We start from the raw sequence: 12,634 nt of genomic DNA, 5'->3' as shown, positions 1-12,634 counted from the left end.
TTTGAAGATGGTTACTATTACTGCGTCTTTCAGATCCTTTGGTACTTGACGTTCTTCTCACATCTTAAGAATGAAAGTGAATAGTCTTGTTTTCAGATATAGTCCACCATGGTGGATAAGTTCGAAGGGGATATTATCAGGACCTGAGTCTTTTTTTACTTTCATTTCCTCCATCGCAATAAGAAATTCTGTAAATGTACATATATATATATATATATATATATATATATATATATATATATATATATATATATATATAATAAAACATTGTATTCGTATTTACTTTTTAATAAATTCTAAAGCCTTAAACTAATCACTAAATCCAAAATATTTTTAAGATATGAAAACCTAAAAAAAAACTTTAAAATAACATGATCTTATAAGGTATCAACAAAGATACATTCCCAACAAAAAACATCTTTAATGACATAAAAATCTTTAAAACACAAAATGCAATACAAATATGTGCATGAATATTAAACTAATTTTGTTTTAGATTTAGCTCAAACTCAAAGAATCTTCCATATATTACACATAAGAATTCCAATTTTCAAGTTAATTTTAAATTTATTTCCATTAGTTTTTTTTTACTATATACTGCGACAGTTGCATCAAATGTAATTCTGCTGAGTTTTCAGAGAAAAAAGTATATTCAAAACTGTATAGACCCAGAAATTGCCTCCCCTTATATTATACTGCCCCTATTTAATTAACTAAAGACAATGATGCAACTTATTTTTCTGAATCGCACATTATCAATTCTTTGCGAGATCCACTTTATTGCAAATTTCACTTAAAGCTTTTCATTAAAACTCTATTTGACCCTAATTTCAGTTTAACTTTTCTTGCACTATTAAATCAATAATAAGAAATATTTTCCCTTCTACACTTCATAAAGTACATAATGATTTGCACATATATTGCCACACTATGGGTTTCCCATTCTATTAGGCTAAGTGTGTATTATTCTTTTATTTTTATTATGAAATTTATTAACGGCTATATAAAGATGCAAATAGCAAAAATTAGAAACTTTACATATCGAATTAATAGTTAGAATGCTTTTCAACTCGGATCCCAAATGTGTGGCAGATTTGCTCGAACTTGATCGAACCCTCATTATCCTTAAATGAATAAACAATAGAATTAATCTGAGGTGGGGGAGAACATCATTTCGTATTGACGACGACATAAGTTTAGTGGAAAGACAGCACGTGAATATTATCGATTGACAAAAAGTTCTTGCGGTTTTTAACTTTTAAATTCGGATGAACATATCCCAGCTCCAAAACAAAGGGGATCAAAATAGCACCATCAGAACTAACACGTTTTTGTCGATGCAAAACAAGTGTATTTATGCCAGTAACGTAAATATCTCATGTGCTAGAAGCGTTTTTATATCGCTTACATTTGTGTATCATGCCTCACGCTGAAAGTAGAGGAGATACTTGAAAAGGTGTCAGTCGGTAAGTTATAAGTCAGAAAAGTATGGCAGATGAGGCAGATTTTCGTTGCCCAATTCGTTCAACTTCTGCAGGGTCGGTTTAGAAACGTGCGGTTGGCCATTGTTGTGGGGGAATATTGTTTTTTTTTTCTATTTACTAATGTTGGTTGTTGTTGTCGAAGTTTCTGATTAATTTCATCCATTTGTTGAGAGTACTTTTCTGCGGTAATGGTTTCGCCTGCATTAAAAAAAAACTATAATCTATAAAACCGGTCGCAGACAACCAAACCGTCAGCACGACCTTCTATTGGTGCAATTCTGGCGTAAAAAAGTGCCATTGAGATCCGTCGACGTCTAACCACTGAGCTGAGAGTCTCCGGTTGTCGTAAAGAACCTACTTTTCATCGTCAGTCACACATCGGTCGATAAACGGGCCGTTCTTTTTGCGTAAAAGAAAGAAATATGAAATTCATAACGGCTTTTCGTTTCGTTATTGTTCCATTCGTGAGGCACACATCAAAATTTTTGTATTTCCAATCTCTCAAATAGTTGAAAATCGTCGTATGCATTACGTCTAATAAAGCAACAAGTTCCCAAACAGTTGTGTGTCGAGTGGCTTCGACTAAGACTCTTAATAATCCTTGTCAACATCCGATGGCCAACCACTAGGCTCATCATCTTCAAGACCCATGAAATTTCTTAAATCACGATTGTGCTCTGCGTTCAATAGGGGTTTCTAGACCAAACGCTTCGTTCATAGCGAGAGTAACTTCAACAGCTTTTAGGCCTAGCTTAAATAAAAATAAGACAATTGTGCGAATTTGCTTTTTCCTATCTTGTATTCAATGTTCTAAAAATAAAATAATTTTTATAAAACGATTGTAATTTAAACGATTAGATGGGGCGAAAAACGATATTAAAATCTATATATAATATAAGTGTGTCAAAAGGAAAACTTATTTGAAAATGCTTCATTGGAAATCAAAATTTAAACTTCCGCAAAAACTTTATTGTCAACCTAATATATATATACGCACAAATGCATACATATATATATATATATATATATATATATATATATATATATATATATATATATATATATATATATATATGTTCGTGTGTGTCTATGCATGTGTGTGTTTGTGCGTGTGTGTAGTATGTGTGTTTGCATGCATGTGTTTGTAAAGAGGTTTAGAAAAAGAGAGATTTTTTTTTCGGCATAAAATGTCACCAGAGATTCATCGGCGTTGTTGCAAATCGCACATTTTCTTTCTCGTGTCAAATTTCCTTTCTGGAATGTCAGTTTTTCTGAGAACCAAACTACAAAAAGGCGTGCGTGTCGCTGTCTTTTCATAATCGTTGAACCGATTTCTTGAAATCTCAAATGTGATTTCACAAAAACTGATTGAGAAGAATGCTCGCAATTGTGCAGACGCGAAATTGTATTCCTGTGAGGATTCCCAAACTTTGCATCTGATCGATTTCCCAGGAATGGAAAAACATCCAAGCAGAAACGTAGCACATATAAATAACCAAAGTTAATATTGATAAATATAGGATGAAGAACATCTATTATAATTAATTTGAACATATTCTATTAATTAAAAACGCGCGAGAACTACACACGCGCGCACACACACAAACACATATATGTGTGTGTGCATAATATATATATATATATATATTTATATACATATATATTACATATATGTATATCTATTATATATATTATATATATACATATGTTATATATATATATATATGTATATATGAAATTTATTTATATCTATATGAAATGTATTTATACAAACATTGATGGCTAAATATGTGCATACATGTGTTTGTAATCACCCGCGTTGGGGGATTACGTCTTCAGGCCAAGATTTATCGTCTAGAACCTGCTCTGTTTACTCATTGAGCACTCTTTGGTAGACACATGTTGTTTCATTGGATGTACTTCTAGAAAACTAAACTCTACTGGCTAAATATATATATATATATATATATATATATATATATATATATATATATATATATATATATATTCGGTATATGTTCGCTTAGCTGCGGCAATTTCACTCTTACACTTCTAACTTTTATACACTTTTGTCTATTTGTACTGGACTTATGTCGGAAAATCTTGCGTTATGCATGTTGCCATTTGAGCAATGACGTGCTAGTTTAGATTTCAATCAGATCTACAGGATGATAGTAACTTCAAACTCTAAAGATGCAAACACGTGAATGACGCGAATATTTTCTGCTGATTTCAGCATTATTTCTAGTCGGTTTTGACTTCGCTTTGTGACGATAGTCATGCAATATCTATTCAGATGAGGAGATATTTGTGATTGTGCAACTCAAACTACCGAATGAACATATACATGAAATATTCATTGTCTCTGGGGTGATACATTATCTTAATACACTATCTGAACTGATTGCAGTGAAGCCTTCCTCTTCAATGAATCCATTTTTAGTTAATTAATTGTAATTTGCACATGTAACGGAAAATAATGAACAATCTATTGTAATATGAAACACTCAGTAAAAAGAAAAAAGTATATGATGAAAGCCATTTTAAGCGAAAATAATTTTAAAAAATATCAACCAGCATATTCACTGAAAAAATTCAAAGTAAAAATTAATCGAAACACAATCACTGGCTACACTAGCTTGATATAAACGCTGCTGTCCATATTTTATTATAGTATCAGATACAAATCTTAGTTGCTTATATGCAATAAGCACACATAGATCAACATGTGAATTATTATTCTAATCATATCATAAGCTGTGAATCGTTTATATCATCTAGTATTGATCCGGTTTATGCACTCTCGTTTCTATTATTAAAAAGTATTGACAAATAAATCATATTAATTTAATTGTTATCCAAACTTCGGGCTAGAGGGATATCTTTTGTTCACGCACATTCGTATTTTTATATCTATATGAACAAATAAATAATAATTATCTCAGTGAAAAATTTGTTCTAACCTAATTATTTACAAATTACGTTCATATGTACGTAAAACGTCTGATCCCTCTGGCGAAATTTTCTAGTGAAGTGTATAGTAGAGACAGTAGCTGTTAATGTTAAAATAAAAATATTTCCAATCTTCTGTATCAATAGAAAGGGTGTTTTTCGGAAAGAATATAAACTATTTTGAGAACGGAATAAAATAAAAACATATTTGCTGCGAACATAGAACGGTATTTGATTCAAATTGTTTTTAAGACAGATTAGGATATACATATATTAATCATAGGGAATAGAAGTAGAGGAAACTCGCTGTTCTTTATAGCCATATAACTCTTTAAGTTAAAACTAACTGTCATATCTCAACGTTATACCAGGGAACATACTACTGACAGATAATCAAAGATGTTTAACATAAGCTAAAAAAAATCATTAAAAAAAGCAATAGTATTTTCTCCTCGTCCATGTCTTTTTAAATAAAATTTTGCAACCGCACAAAATATGCTAAGACACTTTATGAAGTTCGACATAATGTAACGTTGTTCTTACTACCGTAAAAGCATTTACTTAAGGTCAACAACCTATAAAACCCATTATATCATGACGATGGTCCAGCCTCCTACAGTTGATATTACACGATTAAGACTGCAGTATTCAACAGAACACAAGTGTAGTTCAAGGTGGTTCCGATTGGAACACCCACAGAAGTCTAATAGTGTAGTCTTTGCTGCTTCTACGACAGCAGGGTTGATGTGCGATCCTATAGTTCTTGTCTCAATAGTAATTGAAGTTTTACAAAAAAGAAATATTAATGAAAAGGTCTAATGCGTATGACTTCTAGGAAAACTATGCTTTGCTGGTCGGATGCTGGTTGTTCGCTGAAACAGAGATTACTTCTACTTTGTATCATCCATCTGCAGTTAGTTCAAAAGTTCATAAGTGACGAATAACCAACTCTGACGCAAGTTTTGGCTTCGTTGTAGAGATTAATTATATAACAAAAATTCTGACTACAAAGAAAAAAATTTTTTTTTTGCACAGTTATAAACAGAAGAAAAATAAAAATGAAAATGCATATAGTATCCGTTTTTCACCAGCAGTCTACTCAATAGCAACTGAAACAGGACTTTTTTGATAAAAAAACCTCTCTGTTTTCTTCACACGGCGGTTAGGCAACGGGGGGGGGGTCCATATGCGGGATGGTGACGAACCAATCTGCGATTGTCAACTATTATTGCGAACTGACAACTGCGAACTCTCAACTGACTCTAACACCGCTCTGCTGCTCCTTTTATAGCAAAGGCCGGGTGGGATTTTGCGAACGTAGAGTTCTCATCCAACCAATTTTTGTTCATTACGCCATACTCTGATTTGCCTTGATTGACTAATTCGGCATATCACTTATGCATATTAATTACGGAATTACCCGTCAGAAACCAAACCTTTCCATTATCTGGTTTCCCACACACGGCAAATCTACTTCTTGACCTTAAGATCACTTCGTAGTCAAAATATGGTTCAGTAACACGCAATAATCTTATTAAAAATATATAATCACCAAATGTTCCTGAAATTGTATTTCCTTTCATGTATATTGTATCAGCGATTAAACGGCCATTTAAACAGTAAGGGAATCTTTCCTACCCTGGGATCGCTCACATAAATAAAAGCTTAATTCATCTCTCAATCGCCACTGGGGCAATTTTTGACCATCATATGTCGTTGGGTAACAGCATTGAAATATGTAAGGAACAGGACTGTAATCGTAAAAAGTGTTGTATACAGGTTTATTTTGTGTAATTTCATATACACAAAAGATAGACATACACACACACACACATATATATATACATATATATGTATGTGTGTGTGTGTGGGTGTGTGTGTGTGCGTTTGCGTGTGTTTTTCGTATTGTATCTAGAACATAATTACACTTGTCAAATCCAAGTTCATTCTTGAAATTTTTATCTTTATTCTACCAGTCCTTTGTTTTAACAATGGGCCATTCCCACCCTACATTTTATAAACTGGGTTATCGCTCCATGTACACATATATGTACACACAGATATATATATATATATATATATATATATATATATATATAAGTGAAAGAAAAATGTCAAGATTCAAATGAGGTGTATATATGTACTTACATATATGAGCAAGTACATTGCATCACTATATCAATCTCTATCTCTCTCTTACTCTCTCTCTCTCTCTCTCTCTCTCTCTCTCTATATATATATATATATATATATATATATATATATATATATATATACTATTTAAATACCTGACTTAAGTCTTACTTCAATTATCTCGTATCTTAGTTTCTTTCTTCTTCTAAAGGACAATTAATCTTATTATTAAATATCCGGCGATGCTTTTGACGCCACTACCACAATTCACTGTCTTCTTCTATTTTTTCCTTCGTACATCCTCGACTGACTCCTCCTCCAGGCTAACAACCACCCACTTTCCTTATCTTCTCGGCGTGGTCATTATCGCACCGCCACCGTTTCCAGTCTCTATATCTCCCCCTTTTTTTCATTTCATTACTTCTGACCTATAAAGGTCCAACCCCCAACGTGTTGATCGAGTTAGTTTCGCACTGGTCGATATTTCTCTTGAATAAGGCTGGTAATTACTGGCGTTCGATTTACAGCCAGGATCAAGAAAGTTATTTGCAGTCTAATCATGTGAGCGTACAGCACACATGACATCGTGTCACGTGGGCTGTTTTGAGTTGGACCAGACAAACAAAATCAACTATTGAACTTATATGGACCCCTTCACAATTTTTGATTAATAGTAGTCAACGGAAATAATATATAAATAATAATAAAACTAAAAATAATAATAATAATAATAATAATAAAATAATAATAATAATAATAAAAATAATAATAATAAAATAATAATAAAATAATAAAAATAATAATAATAATAAAAATAATAATAATAATAAAATAATAATAATAATAAAAAATAATAATAATAAAAATAATAATAATATTAAAAAATAATAATAATAAAATAATAATAATAATAATAATAATAATAATAATAATAATAATAATAATAACGTGCCTCAATTTTTATTCTCTAATACTACTATTTTAAAATTTCTCAAACTTTTAGTTGTAAGCTGAATATTCACGTGGCAAGCATGTTTGAAAATTTTCGAATTTTAAAAAAATTGTTATTTTTCAAATTGTTTAACTTGCACTATTAATACCCTTTCAATAATATAAAATACACAATTGACTGTTGTTTCTGATGTTGCGAATTACAAATAATATAAGATTATAAAATGTTGTAGAATTACCGTAGCATTTCCGGAAGAATTTGTACTCGGAGACTGGATTCCGATTATATACTTCTTGCTGCTAAACTCCCTACATAGTACCCTCGAACTTAGGTCCCTGATAGTAGCCCATTACATCAAAGTTGCAATATACCTTGTTTAGGGTGAAAATGTAATAAAAAAAATACAAAAAAAAAACAACAGTAAAACGGTTTTGGTCATTTACTTTATTCGATGTTTTAATGTTTTTTTTCACCCTTGTCTTTTTTAGATACCAACCTGAATATCACTTAACAATATCTGAATCCCTCTTGCGTATCCTCTATTTCTCTATTTTCATGTAATTAACCTTAAAATGACTTTTCTTAAATCAACTTTTAAACAATAATATTCTAAGTGACTTCCGTCAACACACTCTCCAATACATTCCCAACTTAAGTAACATTTTGTCCCTAATTCCTGTTACAACCCCCCGAAGAAATCTCGTAACAATTCTAAGTAAAATCTTATTGTATCCCTTATTTAAAGTTTTCTTGATGTTGTTTATAGTTTTTGCTTTGTTTGATTGCCATTGGCTTGTTTGTTTTTTTTTTGTTTTGTTTTTTCATTCTTTATGTGTGTGATCCTATACTTGTATCGCACGGGTGTCTGAAATGAACATTATCCGTATGAAAACAACACATGTAATTCATATATAAATAAAACCTGCAACTGGTCTGGCCTTATGTATTAAACAATTAAATGTGACATGATACAATATCAAAAATCGTTGCATCCAGAGAAAAAAACTGAGGTAAAGTTGTCTGTACAAAGAATAAACCATAGAAATCAATGAAGTATAAAGGAAAATAAAGTAATTGTCTTTTGCTATTTTAGGAGCCACATCACAATATTATATATACGTGAACACGTGAACAGATTATAAATCTCAATAGATAATATCATGAAGCTGAATGAAGCTGTTTCTACTAATACTAAAGATTAATATACGAAATATTGCTTCGACAAATTCCAGATAGTAAACAGTTTGGAAACGCAAAACAACACATTTCAAAGAAAAGTGACAACTGTAGATAAGATTTTTAAAAACAAATGGAAAAAGAAGAAAACTACGATTGTGAGAACAAATGCTCAGAAACAATTATAATGAATTAAGCATAAATGCAAAAGAAATGGGACTGTGAAAATAGTTAGAGCCCGTTTTATATCAAACCCAACATAAACGAAACAATTCTGGGCGATATATGGAAAAAGAAATAAGACTAAAGTAAAAGTTGCGAATCGTTGAAAAATATTACAATTATTATTACAATATTAGAAAATAAAAGAACCAAGGAAATCGAAATTAAGGCAAACGCGTTTGAACTAAGATTTCTGCCGAAGTGAACTAAACTATGCTAGTCTCGTGGATGTAATAACGTTTTGTGGACAATTCCCTGCAGATTTCCGAGTTCGAAAGTAATATCCCCGTGTTATGTGAAAAGCTTCCAGAATTGAAAAATATACATATGAAGAAGGTCAGGGGTTTAATTGACCGAAACTTGTGCAAATAGCACGCGATATGAGAGTAATAGTCTTAATAATTTAATAATATCAATTATCAATTTGCATCAGAAAAATAATGTTGTTATCTTGAATGTTACTCATACAGATTTCAGTTGGTGTGAATGTCAACATTCTTCAATTGCATTTCATCGAATGTGTTAATCTTTTTGTCGAACTTGGGAATTCGTACACAATCTTGAACGTCAGGCATTAAGAATTTAATCATAAATTACATAAAAGTTCTACATAGTCATGGCTGACGGGAAAAGAGAAAGCTACACTCATTGGTTTAAAAGAGACTTCCATTCCAAATGCCACGAAAAATTATGGAGTTGGATAAGATGTATGCACAATGTTAAATATTACAATGGTCGTAATACTATGCGAAAACAATTAATAAAGGCACGGTAGTCCGATTAATACAAAAATACAAAGAATAAAGCATTAAAAAATCTTAACTAATAGAAAAAGAAGAAAAATCTTAATCCGTTGCAAGTCTCTTCCTGTTGATACTTACTGCGTGGTTTCCTCATTTCGATGACCTTATGCCAAATAATAACTTTCATAGCTAAAATGACTAACGACATAAGCATGTGAACGTGTGATATGCGTTTTAATGCTCGAATTTACATAAGAATTGCAAACGAAAAAGCGAAAATAACCCCGCCATTTCTCTTCGCCACTTTCCTTGTTGGTGAGGTTATCGATTTTTGGTAACACCTCTATCGACTGAAACCCAGCCGTAGAGCGACAAAGCTGACTTTATCTAAAATTAATCGGAACCGCACGAAGGTAAGTAATATACATGAATAATTTATTGCTAGCCGGCTTCTGTGGGACTACATCCTCCCTCCCTTGTCTCATCGTAACCGTTGACTGCCTGCGAATCTAGACACCATTACATTGACATTGAGAGTAGCCATTCACACAATCTGGTGACAAGTAAAGAAACTCTGGACGGAAAAATAGACGGAATGAATTCGCTTGGAGTATGAAAACATGTTCAAGGTGGCGAGAAAGAGATAATGTTCGTTCTGTTAAGTTTTATTAGAATGCTCACAAATTTAGGTCGATTAAAAAGTGGGTTACAAGTCCGACAGTAGTGCTTCAGCATAAGAGACAAGTGCATGTCACAAGACGCACACACACACACACATAAGACACTAATCTTAGACGGATTGAACCGCCAAATTTGGAATCAGCTGTGCATAGATATAATTTATGAATAAATATTCATTATAATGTATTGGAAAACGTATGAGGACATAAAAGGCTACATACATAAAAGATACACACATATGTATTCACGGAGACAATTAACTAAATGATAATAAGGAAATAATAAAACTATAAGGAAATGATATCAACGTTAGCATTTTTTAAAGAATATAAAAATAATATTGATAGTCAATTACTTTGTAATGATAATAATAAATACAGAAATCTATTATATGAAAACTCACCATTCCAAACGAATGAAAGCAATATCGAAATGGTATGAGAAAATAAAAAAATAAACAGAAAAATATAGAGAGTAAACTATACAGAAAAGATTAAAATAAAGTTTATACATGAAAATTCCTAACAAAACATAAGCAAAATATCTAGGTAAATGTTATATGAATATACACACTATATAAGTAATACCTGCATTTTATAATTTCGCTCGAGTCAATCAAAAGGAAGTGCAATTTGAATTTTGATAATGACTGAGCTTATGCATTTACATCTTGAGAGTTTAATCTCACTGTTGTAGTTATTGACGGTGTGAGACTCTAAGAAATAAACCCCTGTTGTGAAAATTCGTCAGAAGCAGAGACGTATCATTGAATTACTCTATGCAGAAAAAAATTGAACTGGTCAACATACATCTACGACCGTTAAACGTTTACAAATCCAATGCATATGAAGAAAGTACAGTTACGAGATGACTTCGAAGATTTCATAATGACGGCAGAGATGGGAGTGACACATCACGCTTTGGAGGTGCATACACAGCCATACACACGTACATACACACTCACATATATATACATATATATGTATATGTATATACATATATGTATATATATACATATATGTATGCATTCGTAAATATATATACATACATATATATAAATATATATATATATAATATATATATTATTTATATATATATATATATATATATCCGACGACCCAATATAACACAAACCCTAGGCGAATTAAATCGGTCAATTTGAAATCAACTGCGCACATATATAATTGATGAATACATATTCATTGTAATATTTTTGACAAAAAAGTATGGAGTTTACAGGCATGAAACACAAGCTGTCCAAAAATTCACTAGAGAGTTAAACATATTTGTCATTTTGCCATCAATGATTTTGTTTTTTTTTCTATATTCAAGATATTTACAGATAATGTTTTGGAAATAAATTATGAATATGTATATATATATATATATATATATACATACATATATATATATATATATATATGTAATGTAAATTAAATATTTTGCGCATCTGAACGTAACGACTTTTATTCTATAAATAGATAGGCACTCGTCCAAGTTATCCGGAAATAGAAATCTTCTTACCCTCTAGAAAGACACGACGACATGCCTGCTACAAGTTGGCAAAATGACGGCGGACGGAACATTATGGCAAACACGTTAAGTATTTTTTAAAACTCATCCTAAATGTTTTACGTTACCTTGTTTGAACTTGTTTTTCTTGTTTTATTTATGTATTTGTCTCTATTCTCCTGTCTTAATTGTCACCCCCCCATTCAACAAAGTAAACGATAAAAACAAACAAACTGCCGGAAACTAACGATAAAAAAAATGCCGGAAATTATGCTCTATTAGAGTAGATAAACTTAGGACTTTATTAAGTAGCATATAATACAGAAAAAAAGTTACCTATGAAAGAAAAAGAAAAAGTTACCTATGAAAACGAACCTCCTAAAGTAAAACCTTGAATAATTATCTAAACTCGAATGTAAATTAATATTAAGCCGACTTTACAAATTGATAAAAGTTTATTATTGGATTTTAATTAATTATAAGATGAAACTCCAATGATTCAAACTCGATAGATAACGATAAACTCCCACCCATTAATATGGGAGAGGAGATTATCATCAAAAGTGTCCTGAATTATTAACTTGGCACCGAACTTACTACTTAGATACAAATAAGTCACTTGTACCCATTCCCCTTCTCCCCCCCCATTTTTTAATGGAGAGTATATAATACAGTGAATGTGTTATCGGCAGCTCCATTAACTCTCGCTTCACCTTTTTTGTCCATCAGTCCTCATTCAATGAGTGATTTTTTCTGATAAAGGGTGAAGAAAAAGCTGC

Source organism: Euprymna scolopes, chromosome 22, assembly GCF_053919585.1.
Source record: "Euprymna scolopes isolate OS-2025 chromosome 22, ASM5391958v1, whole genome shotgun sequence".
Classification (NCBI taxonomy): Eukaryota; Metazoa; Mollusca; class Cephalopoda; order Sepiida; family Sepiolidae; genus Euprymna; species Euprymna scolopes.
Note: the sequence above shows the minus strand (reverse complement) of the source record.